This window comes from Rousettus aegyptiacus, unplaced genomic scaffold (genome assembly GCF_014176215.1).
Source record: "Rousettus aegyptiacus isolate mRouAeg1 unplaced genomic scaffold, mRouAeg1.p scaffold_m13_p_1, whole genome shotgun sequence".
In the NCBI taxonomy this organism is placed as follows: domain Eukaryota; kingdom Metazoa; phylum Chordata; class Mammalia; order Chiroptera; family Pteropodidae; genus Rousettus; species Rousettus aegyptiacus.
The window spans coordinates 168,689,007-168,708,913 of record NW_023416284.1 but is presented as its reverse complement, the minus strand read 5'-3'; the positions used below and the strand labels follow the sequence as shown (position 1 = coordinate 168,708,913).

At 36.5% G+C, this 19,907-nt stretch overlaps 1 protein-coding gene across 10 annotated transcripts in view; it reads left to right on the top strand.

Annotated features, from left to right (window-relative positions):
* The window catches only part of HIVEP2 (HIVEP zinc finger 2), a 180,581-nt gene that overhangs the window by 127,491 nt on the left and 33,183 nt on the right, over positions 1–19,907 (top strand). The window contains exon 3 of one of the 10 annotated variants that reach the window (XM_016119562.2): positions 6,029–6,156. The exons of the other annotated variants lie outside the window; for them this stretch is intronic. The gene's annotated coding sequence lies outside the window, so the exon portion shown is untranslated. The remainder of the gene's footprint in view (positions 1–6,028; positions 6,157–19,907) is intronic. 10 annotated transcript variants of the gene reach the window in all.

The window sequence follows — 19,907 nt, the reverse complement described above, 5'->3', positions numbered from 1 at the left end:
CCATCCAACAGATATATACAGAGCATTTATTATATGTACCGGGCTTTGTGGAACAGCACATACATGAGCTAGATCTTATATCTAGGTACCTTTTGATAGATCATGATGGAGTTGATAAGAAAAATCTGTCAAGCAAAGCTCATGGCCAGAGCAAAGATATAAATACAGAAAATGTTGGTCATGCTTGAGAATAATGATGAAACTATCTTTTCTATAACCCAGATTATTGGAGTAGATGTATTAGAAGATTAAGTTGGATAGGCAGATAAGGACCAGATTCTGTAGGGTCATAAATGGTAGCCCAGAGGATTGAAATGTGGTTGAAGCTGAGGGGTCACTGACAGTTTTTGAGCAAGAGAACATTAAGATTAGAGATACTGCTTTAGGAAGCTTCATGTGACAGCCGTGGGGGAGGCAACTGGAGATAGGGAGACATCGTAGCTGAACTTGATGACCCAGGGCAATTTGCCTAAGACTTGAATCCGTAAGTTTCAAGCCACTGGACTGAGTCCAGTCCCAAGTTAGCATCTTGTCTGCATTTGGACGATACACATGTCTGCTTGCCTTCCTTCTAGCTGTATGTTCTTCATGGCAGCTTTCCTCCAGCTGGTAGGCTTCATGGGCTTGTGCATAACCTTTCTCCTGGGAGTCACTTTGGCCTCTAGTTCCACAGTCCCTCCCAGTCATGCAAAGACTTTGCCTTTCAGGATGGTTTCAGTTCATTAAGATTTTTTTTTTATGTGTACTCACAGAAGATATTATTCTTTAGCATATACAAGTGATGGGACTATTACTTACAGTATTAGAGACGCTTTTATTAGAACATTGATATGAAATGTCACTCTCATTATAATATTGTTTCTATGAAAAGATAAGATTTTATTTACATGATTTTAACTTAGAGGGATTTCCCAAGTCTGTGTCCAGTCCTGAGTTAGCATCTTATCTGCGTTTGGATGATACACACGTCTGCTTCCCTTCCTTCTAGATGTCTGCTTCAGCCTAGCCTTTCGAAGCACTCTGCCTATAAGATATCTTGATCTAGATGCACTTATTGGCTTCAGTGCAAATTAAATATAGAGTGTACTCAGGGCACGCAAACTGAGTTTCATATTTGCTTAAATTAAACATGAAGGCAGCACTGGCTTTAGCTGACCTTTTCAGCCTTATAGTTCTCAATTCCTCTATGCAAAACTACAAAATACTAGCCAAGTTGACTCCCCCTTCCCCATTTACTCTTTCCTGTCTCTGGACTCGGTTCATTAATCTATCTCCCTTGGTTGACTTCTTCTCTAATTTCTGCCTTTAAAATCCTTCTGACTCTTCCAGGAGCATGTCTAATACCACTTTCCTTCATTCAGCCATCTATGATTACTCCAACTACAAATCCATTTTTACTTCCTTTGGATTATTCCTATAGTACTTGTCACAGAGTAAGAACTGGGACATTGCAGTGGGATGTGCCTGGTTCCAAAACGAGTTCCTTACTTACAACCTGTGTGACCCTGGACTCTAAAACTCATCTGTAAAATGGGAGTAGTATGACTCCCTTACTAGGATTGTATTGATGATTAAATGAGATAATGTATGCCAAAAGTTTAGCATGCTATGTGTTCAAAACATGTTAACAATTCTTATGTCTTTTTTCTCTGGGAATAAGTTCTGAGGTCAAGCCTTGTATCTTATTTATTTTTGTGAGTTCCTCCCCAAGGCCTACTTCTAAAACAGCCTATCATAGCTCTTGGAATATAGCAAATACTTCTTTGAGGAAGGAACTAAATATGATTTCTAAATTGCAGAATTCACACCCAAAAACTGAATTTATGAAAAAAGTGATCTTAGGTTTTAGTTTGCCAGTTCAAGTCCCAGTATTAAGTATTGCTAGCGCCCCCTTTTGCTCTGAATAGTGCAGAGGTTTGGATGATACATTTTATGGGCACCCTATTTGTCAAATATTTGCAGTTTCGCATTGTCCGTGGGACTTTTCCAATTATATTGTTATTTATGGTTCATGTAGATGGCCTGTCTCCTAAAGGAGGTCATAGGCTATTTGAGCATACAAACCCTTTCATATCTTTTTCCTTCCAAATCTACTGAGTCCATTGGAAATACTGGCAGTGCAGTGCGACCAGAGCACACCCACGGGGCAGTGACCCAGCGAGTGCTAAGGTTGTATTAGTATTGCCTATGACCTAAATACCGCTTTTTTTAATGAAGGCATTAGTTAATGTGTAAATGAATTAAGTGATATATGAGTGGAGAATAGTCATTCTAACTGAGAAGAGAGGGTTGTCTACTAGACAGAATTACTCTAGAGCAGAGATTATGTTTACTTGTTTTCCTACTGTAGCCTAGCACCAAGCACAACACCTAAAACATGGTATGTGCTCAATAAATATTTTCCGAATAGATGAATAAATTGTGAAATTCTTGGCATCTCACATATCGGTATTTCACAAATCTTTATCAAATTCCTCTTGGGCCCTTTGTAGATAGCATAATAAAGTGAGAGTCTAAAAGACCTCTAGTATGTCTAATGACAATCTCAATAAGTTTATGAGAGGATAGAGCTAGGTCAGGAGACACCTAGCCTTCTCAAGCCTTCTCTAGAAACTATTCCCAAATAGTCTTTTTTTCTAACTAAACTTCTTTTCCAGAAGAAAAGAGGAAGATTTCTTCCCGTAAAACTCTGCCCTCCTTGATAAGAGAGCAAACGAAGGCAGGGTCCTTTTGCCTCTCCTGTTTCTCTTTTCCAGCAAAAGAGAGTGAGTTATGTATAAAAGGTTCCCATGCTAAGTGGAGGGGGATCTGGCTTTTTACCATTATACTGTCTGAGGTTTGTTGGATTCTCTCAGAGGATGGGGAGGAGTTGGAGGACTCTTTGAGAATGAATGTTAATATTACTTGCTTTCTTTTCTCTTTATGGGGACACAACCCCTCTGTGCTGGGGTTGGCTAGGAAAAGTGGCCCAGGGTCATATGCCATGCTTCTCTTGTTCCTCTGGCTCTTTATTCCTCTAAGGAATCTTGCTGGCCATTGTCAACTCATGTAATTACCCCTCTGCACATCATCCTATTCAATTACCTGGTGTACATTTTGCATATGGTTTATCGTGAAAGGTAGATACCTCACAATCTACCAAAGTGATGTTCTATTGGTATAACGTGAAAGGATTTTGCTGAGTATGTGTTTCTTGTTTTTGTTGTTTGTTTATTTTTTTGGACTAGGGCTGAAATTTTGGTGGTCATACTCTATAGTGTAAAATTTAAAGGATTGATATTCCCCATTCATCTTTTTAAAATCTACTCAAAATAATTATGTAGAATTTTTCCTGTGATGATTCCTTCAGCTTTTCTCCAAGCTGAAATGAAATGGCCATAGATTAAGGCACGCGTCTTCATTAGGTTGCCCTGTTTTCTTAAAATAATGTCAACTTTGCCCTTCTCCCATTGACTATCTGTTGTAACCATCTTGGGCTGCCATAACAGAAATACCACAGACTTGAACAGCAAACATTTATTTCTCACAGTTCTGGAGGATGGAAATACAAGGTCAGGGAGGCAGTATGATCGAGTTCTTGGTGAAGGCCCTCTGCTTAGTTGTAGAGGGCCACCGTCTTGTTGTACCCACATGTGGCAGAGAGAGAGAGAGAGAAGGGATGCAAATACTCTTGTGTCTCTTCTTAGAAGGGCACTAATCCCAGCATGAGAGCTCCACCCTTATAACCTAATTACCTCTCAAAGATTCCACCTCCTAATACCATCCTGCTAGGGGTTAGGATTTCACCATATGAATTACGGGAGCAGGGAGCACAAATAGTCCATTCACGGCAAATTCGCATGAAAGCAGGACATTCATCCTTTGGTTGGTTCTTGGACACCACTCTCCTTGTCTTCACCATGCCAGTCCCCACATTTTTATTATTTACCTGGCCCTAAAGGGACTAGAGTTGTAGCCTTGCTATTCTAAAATTTATTCTGATATCAAGCTACACTGGGAGAGTGTGAACCTGCTGTTCTAAAAATGCCCCTTTGTGGGCCTATCAGTCCACTTCAGTGCGGATGTGATTTTTTTCTGAATTTGAGTGGGGCTGGCCACAACCATGTGTAGTCTTCACTTATAATTATTTCTAAGTCCTTTGAGCTCCTTACCACTAAGATAGGATTGTTTAAGCTAAGAGCAAATTGTTCCAGTTGGAACTTATACATGTTGGGTAAAAATAAACTGGTATTGTGCTTCCCTGTGCAATTTAATTTTAAGCTAGAGTTCACTGTATCATTGGAAACTTGCTTGCAACCTTCATAAAATAAAGGAGATTGTGAAAACAGATAAAAATAGCTTTGGATATTCATGCTTAAAAACTCCTTCAGCTTAAAAGTTGAAACTCTTATGAGTTGGACAAAGGTTTATTTGAAAATGAGAGAATTTGGTTCCTTTCCCAGTACTTCTGGCCTCCCATCCCTGAGGATTTGGGTATGTGAAGGGACAACATTCCTATACACAGGTCACCAAAGAAGAGAGTTTCTTCTCTGTGACTTGGGCAAGTGTACCGTGGCCCTTGATCTTAGGAGGGGCGGAATCACTTCATTGTCACCTCACCCCATTTTTGCTCTGTCCTGAAATTTGCTGCACACCTATAAGGTGACAGCAAGTACTGAGTTCATTTTCAGTGTGGGCATCTGTGCTCTCTTGAGTTTAGGAAAGATATGTTCTCTTTGTGTTATGTGTGTACATGTTTGTGTGTGTGCAGTTGTTTTTTCCTCAGTGTTGGTTACAGCTGTGCAAGCTACAGACATCAGTTGTTTCACAGTTAATCTTAACTCTTTGCCCACGTACTGTAGGTGAAGTCTTTTTTTACCCTCTTCTTCAACTAATTATATGCCTTGCCTATGCAACTGTAATTATTTCACCAGGAACTGCAGAACCTATGTCATTTCTCTTTTAAAATATAGTCAGAAAAATAGCAGAAATAAACCTGGTGAAGCAGCTTCCACTGGTTGCTTCTGGACTGGCATGTTATACAGAGCATTTCATCACCTGAAACATCCAGGTGCTGATGAATTGCTGGCATAGGCACTTAGTTTCCTGTTAGAGCTTAAAGTTATACTCGATAGATTTCTTTTAGTAAGAATTAAATACATTAGCAATGTTGACTTAGTCAGATGTAGACTTTTTCACAGGACTTTATATACTGCAGAGTTTTATATGATTTCTTTAAAAGACCACACATTCACTCTTGGTGTACTTAGTGACTTTACTTAAAACAAAAATTTTAAATGTCTTTTTCATCCATACATTTTGATTTGTTTTTAATCTCAACTGTTTTTTAAACTACTTAGATATTAAGGCATCAACATCAGAGTTTTATGATATAAAGTCTAGCTTACTTACAGAAACATGACAGGACCTCAGTATTTTAAAAATGTTAAATTCTAAAGTAAATTACACAATAAGTAGACTGTCATGTTCTACTTTTTTTTTTTATGTACTGCTAATGAATTTTGTCTCTGTTCATGATCCTTCTCTCTCTGTAATATTTCTTTATTATGGGGTAATTATTTTTTGGACACTTTGGGCTTTGCTTATGATGATTTTCTTTTTTCTCTTGGTGACATAGTTATTCACCCTTAATAGTGGGCTTCAGGTGTATTAGGGGAAAGAAGGCAAGCAATAAATGAGTGAATTTTAAGGGATTTAGATCAAAATACTATGTGCTTTACATATAGTATTTCCCCCCCTTTATTACTGCATGGCCAAGACTTGGCCATACTGGTCAGCCTATCCACAGATTAGGAAGCATCTCTGAAGTTTCTAGTATGAGTGTGGCAGAGACTGGCAAGCTGTTCACCCAGCAAAGCTGTGTCCTGGTCATCCGGGACTCAGTCAGACTGCATTTCCAACCCCTCATGCACTTCAATGAACTGTGTGGCTGAGTTCTACTAAATGGACTGTGGGTGAAAGTGCTGTCTGTAACCTCAATGCCTGACCTTGAGTGACCTTCCCCCATTTTTTCCCCCACTTTTGCCAGCTTGAGGCAGATAATCACGGTGGCCTTAGAATCTTTGTTGGAGTTGGTGAAGCCAGAATATTGAAGGAGCCTGGATTCTTGAACTACCCTAAGAAGGGAGCATCCATCTGTCATTTTAGACTGCTATTGTGAGTGAGCCATTCTGCGTTTTGGATTTTGTTTATTACAGCGGCTAGTAGTACCTTAGCCAACACAGCTAGAATCTCTGCCTCCAAGGGCCTCCTGTTCTAGTCTGAGAGATAAGTACATTGAACTGTGGCTCAGCATGGTGAACCATTAGTACACGTCTGATCTACGGGATCGCAGAAAAGGACTTGGATCCTTTCAGGGAGGAGGGATGTACTTAGACTTAAAGATGCATAGGAACAGACCAGATGCACTTTTAGGTCCATGAAAAATCAAAATCCCAAGTTAGAAGAGTTAAGTCATGACGCAGAGGCCTGAGCTAGGGACATCTGTAAAACTGCCTGAGAAGGGCCACAGACTTAACATTCATATTTCTCAGTGATCTGTTGGTTTCCATTTTAACATTTTATGTATGTATTCATTTAGTTCTTAAAATATCTACGAAGCAAGGTAGCAGGGCAGGAATTATGACGTCCATTTTATAGATGGAGAAACCAAAGCCCATTAATTTTAAGTAATTTATCCGAGGGTAAACAGAAGAGTTGTAGCAGTATGCTGATTGAGAGGTGCAGTGGATCGGTGGAAATATCAGGGGTGGGGGGCGTTCCTAGAGTAAAACAGAATTAGCTTAGAATCCTGTCCCTGGCATTTACTATCTGCGTAACCTTTGGTCATATCTAACCTTCTCAATAGTTTAAAAAAAAAAAATTGTGTTTCAGTGTTATCATGAGAATTCAATGAAATAAAGTATTTTAAAGTGTATTTGCTTGACTCTCATGTTCTTTTCATGTTATCATAGTATCTCTTACCCATAGCTGTACCTCTCTGTACCCCTTATTCCCACTTTTTCTTGGTCCTGGCCACTGCCTTGACCCCATACTCGGTGAGGCCTCAGGGAAGACTCTCTCCCTTCCGATCTGCGGATGGTATCAGAACAGTATGGAAGGACAGGCTGAGCCGCTTGCTGCATGAGCCATCCTGGCCGCCCTTCCCTTTGTGGACTCCACGCACATAGTGCTCTCCACACCACACGGTGAGGGGGCTCTTGCCATTCTCTATCTGTTTCTAGAGGTTTCTCCATAACAATTATTACATAACCAGTCTTTGTCAAGTAACACCATCATTTACCCATTAACATCAAGAAGCAGCAAAGGATAATGTTGCGATGCCTCCAAAACTATTCGCTGGCATAGGTCACGATCCCTGTGCCATTCGGAGTGTCTGTGCTTAGCCCAGGGAGAAGCACTCAATACCAAAACAGAAGATTATTTTCAGTTTTAGAAAAGAGAGCCTATTCTTTAAATTATTTCCACAGACATTAATATTTCCCATGCATTTGAGGAGATTCCTCTTCCTAAACCTCCCCAGTCCTCCCCCTTTTCTTCACTTACCATCCCTCAGAATATTAAAAGGGAGCCATTTCTAAGATTTTTATCACCTGGGTTAAAATTTTAATCTTAACAAATTTAAATCTTTCTCATCAAATAGATACTTATTACTCTAAGAAGAAAATATGTTCCTTTATAAATTTGCATACACAGATTTACTCCTTATGATCTTACGAGCTTTCTTGTCTCTGAGCATACTGGGCATTTATACAAACGAAGGACAAACACTCTGAAACTTGAGGTGATTTGCTTGGAAAGGAGTCAAATGTCTAACAGAGAAGCATAAATCAAGTGAAGATGCCATCTGGCAGTTCAAGTCCCACCTTATTAAACTTGAATTCGGCATTTCTCGTAGCAGAGGCAGAGGTGCTTAATAAGTGTTAATAATGACTGATGTTACATCATAGATGTTAATCGAATGTTGATAAGTATCTACACATTGCAGTAATAGAGATACACTTCAGCAGCTGAATCTGGAGATGCTCTGTCTCCTAGGTTTAAGATATTCATGAGCAACGAAGACAGTTTTTTCAGACCGGTCTTTTATAAACACTTTCAATAATTTTGCTATCACTCAGCTGTGCTGCAGCTCAGACACTAAGTCTGAAGTGAAGGGAATGTATATGCTGTTTAATCTAATTTCTGGGAAAGGTCTTGGGCAACACTAGGTTTTTAACATACTGGCAAGAGTTTGGGGGAGATGAGTGGATTTTAGCAACTGGACCTGCATTTGAAGAGAATCTGTTACTCATTGGTATAACATTTATTTATGGCTAGTCATTCTGTCATTTGTGTGTGTGTGTGTGTGTGTGTGTGTGTGTGTCTGTGTGTGTGTGATTATATATATGAATTTATTACAACATTGCGATTCTATTTAATAATTTTCATTTTATTACATATAGTAAAAAAGTTTGCCTTTTTAACATTTTTATGATTTAAATTATACCTGCACTGAGATAAAATCTACAGACATACACGCATGTATTCACATGTCCTTATATATGTGCAAAATTAAATAATCATCAACTAATTTGATGCATTTGTTCTTATAGCTCAAAGAATAGAAGTGAGGTGCTTACTTTTGTAAATATAATCTTTGCTGGAAATTTAACTTTACTAATACATAAAAAAGAATGCCAATACTTCGTATTTATAAGTACCAGGCATTGTCCTGAGTGATTTACATGTGGTTTCTTATTTAATACTCACAACAACCTTCTGGCAAAAGAACTATTATTTCCATTTTATGATGAGGAAATAGATGTTAGGAGCATTAGTAATTTAATCAAGGTCTCATAGCTGGTGAACAGTATGTGAGAATTGAGACCCAGTTCTATCTTAACTTCAGAGTTCATGTACTTCATCATCCTGACACTATCTTCTGGGGTCACCTTTGACCCTGAGCAGTCAGGAGCAGAATTACTTCTCATTTTGAGAGAGTGAGTTAGGCAAATAATTGCAACCCAGGTGAAAAACTGTATAACCATCCTCTTCCTTGGCTTCATGCCTTTTTCATGGGCGCGACGATAGAGTTAGGAAGTGAGAAATGCCAACCAAGGTGTTTTAATCATGGCATTTGTGTGATGCCTTTGGTAGCAGGGGACAAAGAACCTGGCCCAAATTCTGTAAAGCAAAAACACAAATGTTATTGGCTCATGATCCTCAGCAGTCCAGGGGTTGTATATGTTTTCAGGCTCAGCTGAATCTGGAGACTTGTGAAGTAGGATCTGTTTGCTTTTGTGAAGATTCTTTTGGCTCTGTCCCCTCTGTGTGTCAGATTTGTCATTATGCTGGTGCTTGTCATGGTAGTAGCAGTGACAAGAGAGTCCTGACTTCTCCTCACCACACAGATCAGAGGAAGAGAGAATTTCTTGTGGCTGCTCAGGATGAAAATGTTTGACGGCCACTCCCTGTTGTTAGCAAGAAGCCCATTGCAATTGTTATTAATATTCTTCTTGACATAAAATCATTACATTAGGAGCAAAGGGAAAATTTTCCAGATATATGTGTACATACTATTTGGGCACACCAAACATATGTACACAGTGGGAAAACTTATTCAAGGAGAATAATATTATAATAACTGTATAGTGCCAGGTGGGTACTAGACTAATCGGAGGATCACTTTGTAAATTATATAAATGCCTAACCATTATTCTGTACACCTGAAACTAATATAAAATAATATTGAATGTCAATTGTAATTGAAAAATAATTTTTTTAAAAAAGACTTTATTTACAATTTTGGTTGACATCATGATCACCATTCGATTTGTGCCTATTTTACCTTAAAATTGTAATTCCTGTCTACTGAAAGAAAATATTTCAGATTTACTACCTTTCATGAGTATTTTCTTTGTGTTTCATATAGGTTGGGAAACAACTTAGAACTAAATATTTTAATTTAATTTGGATTTACTCGTATAGATTGAGTTTAATTGATCCCTAAACAATAAAAAAATTACCATCCAGAACTTTTAAGTATAACTGTTTTACACTCTAACCCTATTTTTATCGCACAGAAATTAAGCCAAATGGCAACACAGTCATTTAAAATTTTCTTTGAGCTGTTTCTGTCAGAGAAAATAAGCTGACAATATGAAAACCCTCCATTTATAGTAAACCCTTAGTGAAGAGGTACTATTTATATAAGTTTTCCATATGATGTACTTACATATATATTTTTTTGTTCTGAGTACTATGTCCAAATTTTTTTTTTTCCTTTTCTTATGAGTAAGAAGCCCCAACCTCTGTCACCCTTTCTCCGTGAATAAAAGAAGAGGAAGGTTTATTTTATGAAACAAGTCATGGTAGCAGGTAATGCAGTAGGTTTCCCACAGGCTCATTTATCGTACTATTTATTCCTACCTTGGCATTTATCTCTAGTTACTGAAAAATGGATTTTATTGTTAAGAAATTTGAAGAGAAGGGACTATGATCGTCAGAAAGGCTGTGGTCAATATTATCAAAAGACATTAAGAGTGAAGATGCCACGTGTCTTCAAGGGGAGAGTCCTGTCATTTTTGTGGACTGGGTTTCACTAAATAAATGTGAAAATTTGAGGTTTTTTTTTAGGGTATTAATGATTCCCGCCTCACAATTAAGAAAACTAGTTATCTTGGTGGGGATTTTTTTTTTTTTGTCTCCCCACTCCCACCATTTACTAAACTGAAGGTTAATGTCTAATGTAGAATGTTCCAGGGACAGCTGAAATTATGCCTTTCTTAGTTTCTGGGTTGGAGATGTTGTAATACCCACATGAGACGAACAGCAAACCTCCCTAATGCTGTTGCATCTTCTTATCGCAGCTCAGCAAGACTTGGGTGTCTAGAGTCTTTCCAGCCTTTGTGGGTCCTTTGTCAGTGGAAACTAACTATTGGATGGATGCTAAGTATTTCTATTTAATGAATAGAATGAAAATAAGTTTGTTGCTGCTAGGTGTGTACAGAAGAAGGTTTTGGCTGACCTAGATGAACCATAAAGTAGTCACAGCGCTCTATTGTATAAAAGGTTCTGACTGGTTACTATGCTGATAGAACTCACTCAGAGCTCTCAGTGAAGTGGGAAGTATGAGTTAGGGCTCAGGCCTTTTCTTCTGTTTTAGTTTCTTTAGCAACAAAATTGCTTTGTGCATTAGTATCAACAAAAACAAGAACATCTACTGTTTGGTGATTTAAAATTGGCAGCAGACTTTGACATATCATCTCAATTTTTAGCTCACCAGTGGAGCCATATAAATGAGGGACCAGAACCTTTATTATTCCCAGTTTACATATGAGTAAATTCAAGCTCAGAGAAAGTAGGGGAACCACCCATGGCCAGTCCATAGCAGAGGGGGAACTCAAACTTATGTGTCCTTTCCACTTTTCCCACACACACTCTCTTAACTGGTTTTTAGGATCCCTGTGTTCCATGAAAATAGTCTTGTGCTGGCAGATGGCCAGAGAACTACTTGCTGATTGCCTGTCTTTGAGAGGTTGCTTTGACAATCTCTTAACCTTTCGAGCCTCAATTTCCTCGTGCTCATCTTACATTAGAAGGATATGATGAGGCTGAAATGATAAGCTCTGAAAGATAAAATAATACACATCCAAAGGCATTATTAAAACATTTTCTTCTCTATATTGTATTGCTAGTTATTGATTAAATGAAATATTATAATCTATTTGTTCAGATAATTTATACCCATATTAAAAGCAGAGAACAGATGCTGCAATAAAATTAGTTCTGGCACCTTGTCTAAGGCTCTTAATGAAATCAGAGCAAGCCTGGTAAATAGACAATATGATAAAATATTTAATTTTGTAATCTTCTCTGTGTTTTTATTTGCTAAATTGTTTTTGCTTATTTTTCTCTATTTTTGTTTGTTTTAATGAGAAGCTGTGCTAAGGAAGAATTCTTAATAAGCTTTTTAAAGCAAATCTTTTGCCCGTCTATGATACATAAGACAAAATCAAAGTAAGATGCCAAATAACATTGATAAATGTAGAATCAATGAGGATTGTATAAATTAAAACAACTTGTGGGCCTGCAGATTTTAGCAGACTACTTTCAGGGCTGAAACAGAGCATATTTATTTATTTATCATAATTTTTAAAGGTGAATTATTTTTAGTTGCATTGTTTAAATTGTGTTCTTCAAATTATTTATATCAGTGTGAATAACACAGAAATTAAGCCAATGTTCTTATATTGGATATTGATCAATATTGACTGAAACCAAAAATTATGAACCTCAACATGCATTCTCTAGTATTTGTATTTATTTGAAAACAAAGGTCAAAATAAATCACATAAAATTGGTTAATCAAAATAGCATTGTAAAAGGCTTTTAGACTCTAATTTGTTGTTTAAAATTTCAGTTAACAGTTAGGATAGTTGATGCTTATACCTTAAAAGTAGAAGTTGACTTGAGATTTGAAATGCTATGTGATCAAATGTATTCTAAACTTGTTAAAGTACATGCGTCTTGATTTTATACTCTATGAATGTTCAACAAGTAAAAAACATTCATCCAACCCCTTTGATACGCTGCACAGGATTTGCATGTAGGATCTGCCAGGGTAAGTTATCTGTATCCAAGAATATGTCAGATGCATTTACCACGTCTGCCACTGAGCCTTGACAGTAGCTAGAAATTTGACCATGTCTCAACGATAATGTAATTTGACCATATTATTTCCATATCATTCATATGTAATTCCTTAGAGAAGGAAAAATAATCACTGTTTCTCTTGAGTTGTAGTATATGTAACTTTTCTGTTGTATTTATGAAACCCTTTCTTGGAATCAATACAGTTGAAGGCAGAAAGAAAAGACAAATATTTGGGAGGTTTCCACATTATTTTTTATATACCTGGAACCAATTAGTTTTCACAGTTGTGCTGCCCAAACATTATTGAAATATACATATAGTTCTAATTTTGGGAATAGTTCCCAGCTATATTTATTATGTCTTTTGTAACAGTCCCCACTATTGAGGTGTGTGTATTTACATATTAGTAAGTGTGAGTATGATGGGAAACAAAAGTAGGAATAGTATTTGAAGCTAGAAATGATGTTAGTGATCAAAGTACATGCCAAGAAGATTTAGATATTACCTTGAGGAAGGCCCCAAATTAAGACCTTAGCTTTTCAGCAGCCAACCCAAAGTGGGACACTTAATAGGGTTAAAATATGTATCTATAAAGCCAGTTCTCAGTAAGAATAAAATTATTCTTGATACTGAAATCGGATAAAGTTTTCCCATGAGTTTTTATTTCAAATAGACTTTTAAAAATTGTGAGCTACATGGCTCCTTTTTAATGTGAAATAAACTAGAATATATACCTTGCCTTGTCCATAGCAGCAAGCGATGCATATTTTGATAAACATTCAATTGGGGGGAAATGTGGCATAGAATCATCACCATTTTTCTTTGACAAATTGTTGACTAAAACACTGAAAATCACCTTGCTCGCCTTGAAACGTGGATATTCAGGTCATCAATAAATATTTCCTAAATGTTGATTGAATGAAGCACAATGTGACTTGTGCAGTGTTTTCTTTTAGATTTAATATAGAATTATGAGATATGATATCTTTAATTCTTGTATTCTCTGTCTCACAGGAGTCCCCCTCTATCCCATTATCTTTTAAAAATCAGTTTATTGAGTACCTACCATGACAAGCATCCTGGTCACAACAACTATGATTGGGGGAAATTATTGTTTTCATTTTCTGAGTGAAGGAAAAAAGATCAAAAAGGTTGAGTAAATCGTCCAAGATTACATAGCAACCAGGTATTACAACTAGTGCAGGAGTATGGATTTCCTGACAAAATCCAATATTCATTATGCCTTTTCACCTTTATCCCAACAATTGTATGTACTTCCGTATAACTGCGTTAAATTATTATATTAGTCTGCTCATTCTACCATAACAAAATGCCACAGACTCAGTGGCTTAATGGAAATTTATTTCTCACAGTCCCTGAGGCCAGAAGTTCAAAATCCTAGTGTCGGGGAGGTAGGTTTCATACTGATGCCTCTTCTCTCGGATTGGAGGCAGCCACCATCTCACTGTGTGCTCACACACCTCTTCCTTGTATGCGTGCAGAGAGAGAAAGTGAGAGAGCGCTCTCTGATGTCTTTTCTTATGAGGATACTAATCCAGTGGGATCAGGGCTCCACCCTTATGATCTCATTTAACCTTAATTACATTTTCAGATTTAAACAGACTGGAATCTAGGTCATCAGCATATGAATTTTGAGAGGACACAAACATTCAGTCCATAACAGTTATCAGTTTTGAAAAAATTTCATGTAGGAGAATGCAACCAGGCAGTCCACCCTCATTCTTGTTCCTAGAGTATATATGATGACTTCAACCTAACCCAAAGGCTTAGATTAGTACCAGTGCAGGCTTGAGTGAACTGTTGTCATCCAGTGCGGATGCCTCAAACTCTAAGTTGGCTCTATATCTTCATACCATTTGGAGTTGGAATGATCAAGGTCCAGACTATCTCTAAGAACAGTTATAAACCATAATAATAACAACGATAATACTTGAACAATTGCTTTGTGCCAGACACTTTACTAAGTGTTTTGGGTTCATCGAAGATAACATGTCTCATTGAATTCTCATAATTGAATGAAGTTGGTACATGATCTTCAACATTGTTACTGCCTTTATGCTAAGATTTTCATGGTCACATAGCTAGCAAATGCTTGATCCATGATTTATTTGAACTTCGACAGTCTGACTGACTCCAGTGCCTTAACTACTACCCATTCTGCCTTTCTAGTTAGCAAGTAGAACGGCATCTTGATAGTCATTGAGGTAAATGTACTCTGAGGCAGCAAAAGGTGGGAATATGCATGAGCAATCCCAAACAGTTGACTCTTAATATCTCGAGGGTCAGCGATGTCATCATTGCCCTACTTGTCTTGACCGTCACCCAGGGCAGAGGCAGAGATTTGTGGCTGTGTTGCTTCGATGCTTCAAGTTCTAATTTGGGAGTCAATTTCTTTTCCCCTGGTTTTCAATGATCTTCATATTCATATGTTTGGCATAAGTATACATAGAATTAGCACCAAACGTCAGAGGTCTTTAACAATTAAAATGACCATGCTAATCAATAAGGAGGCAGGAAAGAAAGAGTGAGAAATTGGAGAGACCAAATTAAAATACTGAGATACAGAAATTAATAAAAGATAAAGCGGTTGGATGTTTAAACTTATTGTTTGGTTAAAAAATAAGAAAAGTACAACTTTTACAACTTTTCTGTGAATTTTTTTTTCCTCTCCAAATTTCTAACATAATATCTAATTTCTGCTCTTTTCAACATTTACAAAAAGTTTCCCTTTGTGTTTGATACCTGAAAAAGGGCCAAAATTCTAAAATGAATCCTTTTTCGAGATTTCGGGATGCTTAGCTTTCCTGAAGTCCACATAAGTCAGTCACTTAGTTCCAATGTGTTTCCATGTCCTTGATTGTTATGATATGGTTTTGGACCTGTCAAGAAACATGCTCCATGTTTGAAGGTTTATGATGCTCTTTTTCAGCCATTAAGCAAGAAGAGTGTTTTCCCAGGTACTGGACACACACAAGGTAGTCACACTTCCTCATTAGTTCATTCATTCATTTATTCACATTTATTTATTCATCCATTCACTCAACTCGCAAATATCTATTTACTTTTTACTCTGCCAACTACTGTCTTATGTCCTGTGGGACATTCAGATGGCTTTTTAATTTTCAATATATTTCATATGTGGTTGAAAATATGTAGTTAATACAAAAGTTAAAGAACCCGTATTCCAGATATTAAGTAACAGTTTTATCTTCTAAAACTAACATGTCTAGTATAGATCAGTTTTCACATTTACAGTATAATGGAGACCTCTGCAGTTGTGCTTTTAAAGAACCTGGAAAAAAATACAGTGCATAAAGGTTTTTTTTTGAATTATCTTAAGTGCACTATTTATAGTTTTATTGAAAAATAAAAGAAATTTATCTGTTTTATTATTTTATATATTATGGTAATATGTTATTTGCACATATTTATCAACTTATATAAATTTTGCAAATATCCTTTTCAAATAGCCTAATAATAAATTGTGTTTTTCCTAAGACTGTTTAATGCATTAATTACTCAAGGTCCTTAACCAACTGTAGCTCCTTCGCTCCCATCAGATGATCAGACTTCTACCTTCCTGAGCAGATCGAAAACATTTTAAGGGAATTTGTCAGTTTCTTTTCTATATAAATGGTTATTTTGCTTTATGATTTCTTCCTTCTCTCCAGTCTAAAGCAGAAAAGTTCCCATTCTTCCTTCTGAAACTGGCCTTTAATTTATGCTTTTAAGTTCGCTTTTCTTTTTTACTTGTCCAAGAGTCTATTCCACTAATTATCTTATCACTTGTATCTTTCCCCCCTTAGTGATCCTGGGACAGTATTGAATCAAGAACTGCTTTTTAATTTACAGAGGTTGTAGACCTCTTTACTGGCACACGGGTGAATATCTCCACTCTGTCAAAATTTTCAAGAGAGGAGATAGAATTGATGATTTCAGCAGCTCAGCTATTAGACGCGGTTAGGCCCATCTGGTTAGGTTATATGACATGTCATAGGCCTTTCTGTCATTTCTTTTTTGAGAGATCTTTATTGTATGTAGACCTAATGTAGAGAGACTAAAAATAATTTTTTTCATCACATCTGAGAATCACTTGTAGTGTGAAATATGGAATGCAATTTAAGTTTTCAGCTGTGCTTTTATTGCTTTTAGTATTATTTACACTGATGTGGGAGGCTCTTATTCCCTAAGAGACAGATTTTTCTTTAGGCAAGGTCAGACTGTTTTTGTGTATACTTACGAATATAATGCATATTTTGGGATTTGATTTCTCCATTCTCTTTGTTTGCATAATCCAAAGTGAACTTTGGCCTTTCTTTATGCTAATCTTGGCATATCAAGGAGTAAAAGAAAAATCGAAGGAAGAATTATGACCTGTTTATGTTATACCTGTAGTAACCAAACAGTAAACAAAAGCACTGTAGAAGATAAAACTTATATTTCATTAGAGTAGTAGTCAAGTAGGTTTTATCTTTAGGTTTTATCCCCCATATATTTAGTTAAAGAATATATATTTGAGATAGCTTGGCAAGGAGTAATTATTTACCTGTCATAATAACATGAAGGCGTAGAGTAGAGGGAATCGAAAGGAAGGGAAAGAAAAATAAAAATGGAAATGGAAAAAGAAAACGGTGTCACAAATAAGAAAACAAAAAAGATTTTTAATTATATGAAACATCTAATTGGCCTTGCCTTTTCGCAAAAACAAGGCGGCATACATGGTTTTACAAGAGAACGAGTGCCTTTTGAGATGGAGTTGCCATCTCTTCAGAGGTCTCCTTGGTAAAATCTCGATATTATGAACCAGAGGTCTTACCCCCATCGACTGTCAATGAAAGAGCTGCCCTTGTTTGGGAAAAGATGATGCCATGTCTTGACTTAAAATATTTACTTTAAAATGTTTTTCATTATAAGAGAAAAAGTTTGATAATGGCTGAGAATTTTTTTTCAGATACTAAATGATGTAGTACTTGTAAAAATTAATAATTTTAACAACTAATTTTGCTACTGCCATTTACTCACTTTAAAAAAATTAGAGTTTTCATTGAACTTATTTTCTATAAACACTGACAAACAGTTCAGTGGAACATTGGTGTTTAGCTACCGTTATTTTCTGTTTCTTTGGCTGATTAGCTTTAAAGTATCGATGATAAATATCTTTGCTCATTCTAAGTTCAATATAATTTCTTATTTGTTTTTCATTCTTTTACTCATTCAGTCTATTTCTGCAATAGCGCCAGGTTAGTAAACTTTCAATACAAGGAAGAGGTATGGATAGTGGAAAGTAATCGACTTGTAAGTTTGAAGACCTAAGCTATAGCCCAGAGCCATCATAATGACCTGTGTATGGGTCCTTAAGCAAGTCTGTTGACTTCTCTGGTTCTCAGCTGTTTCTTCTGTTAGTCAACTGATGGATTAAATAATTTCTAAAATCTTTCACAAGACTAAACATTCCCTGTATGATTTAGAATAAGCTTAAAAACTAATGGTGATAGAAGTGGATAGATATATATTTGCTCCTAAATAAGTTAGTCGGATATGACTTAGTTGATGTCAAGTATGTGGTCAAGAAAACAAGTCTCAGTTGCAACTATGGTCTTGGAAAACATGACGTGTGTTTAAGACATGTGCGGGGAAATTTGCGTTGCCAGTATGAGATGATCACAGCCCAGATGCAGAGTAAGGACGAGAGAGTGCTATATGATCCCAAATCATCAAAGAAAGATTAAATTATGTTCAGGAGACTGTAATTAACTCAAGGAGAAGGCCAATGTACTTTGGAAAATAATCACTAGCAGATGCTGAAACAAAAATTATTTTCTCTGTGGTCTTTACCTAACCATGAGGTTGTATTAACTAGAACAACTTAATCCCTATGAAGCATCCCTATGAAGTAACATTTCACCACATTAAAATAATGTGTATACAGCTAGAGAGAAACTGAGATAATAGTATTATATTTTTATTTCATCTGACAAATGTATTTATCTACAAATCTAATATGGACAATTGTGTGCTTTTGTATATTAGCATACACAGTTTTCTTTAAAGGCTTGCTGAGTGAGTATCATTGCCTCTCTAAAGCCTTTCCTAATTCTCTTCATAGGACCGCCCATTCTGTCTTTTGTGGGTCTCCCTGTACTATGTTTATATTTACATCAGCTTCTTCAAAATGTCTCCCTTCTAGGCTCTGAGTAATTAAATGCAGAGCTTGCCTTTTCTCTTTTCGTAGTTTGTAAACTTAGCCCATTTTATGGCACATAGTAGGCATTCATTCAATACATATTAAAAGTGTCATAAAATAGTCAGAAACCCTAGTTAAAGAGACTTAAGTTACGATCACTAAGTTACATGTACCTTTTGTTTGCTTATTTTTAAATAGTGTTAATTTACACTATGCTTTATTTTGTATTATTTCTGTGTTCCTGCTGAGAAGCAATAATAGAACAAAGGTAGGTCTGAGGTCATTACTATAGGCAATTTTTAGAACCACAGTCCTAAACAATATGGAAAAATAGGTGAATTTTGACTCAGTTTGCCCCAGCCTACTCTTGTAAAAAAAATCCCTTTTCCCATACACATATTTGACTTTTCAAAGGCTTCTTTCTACCTTATTGTCTCAGTAACGAATTGCCCCATGTTCCAAAATTATCACATTTTCCCTTTCCTATTTGTATCTCTTCAATCTTTTTTCTTCTTTACATTTCAAACCCTACCCGAACCTTCATATCGAAACTAAGAAGTTTATAGTCATCACACTGATCCAAGTGTGTGTGTGTTTGTGTGTGTGTGTGTGTTTACAATCTGTGTTTGTGTGTGTGTGTGTGTGTTTACAGCCTATGCCTGCCTTCTCTACCGCCTACCAAGTACCTATTACCTTGCTACTCTAGGCGCTCCAAAGTGAAACAATGGATCCATTTAAAGCCTTTTTTTTTTTTTTTGTAGAGGGAAAAGGATGTCTCTCTCTAAAAAAAACTAGTGAAATTGATAAAGTGTTTGGACATTCATTTATCTTTCAGTACCCTTCTCTCATCTTTACCTACTTTTGAATCTCTTCTACTCTGTCCTATAAAATAAAAATATCTCTCTTCTAGTGTATGAAGAGTAGTGTTCCTTCTTTCAATGTCATACTTAAACGTTCATTCTTTTAATGTGTTTAAGTACATTAAAATACAAAGGTCATATTTTCTTTCTAGGTCCTATTTGTCATTTTTTATAGCGTTGATTCAAGTAATTATTTTTAATTGTGA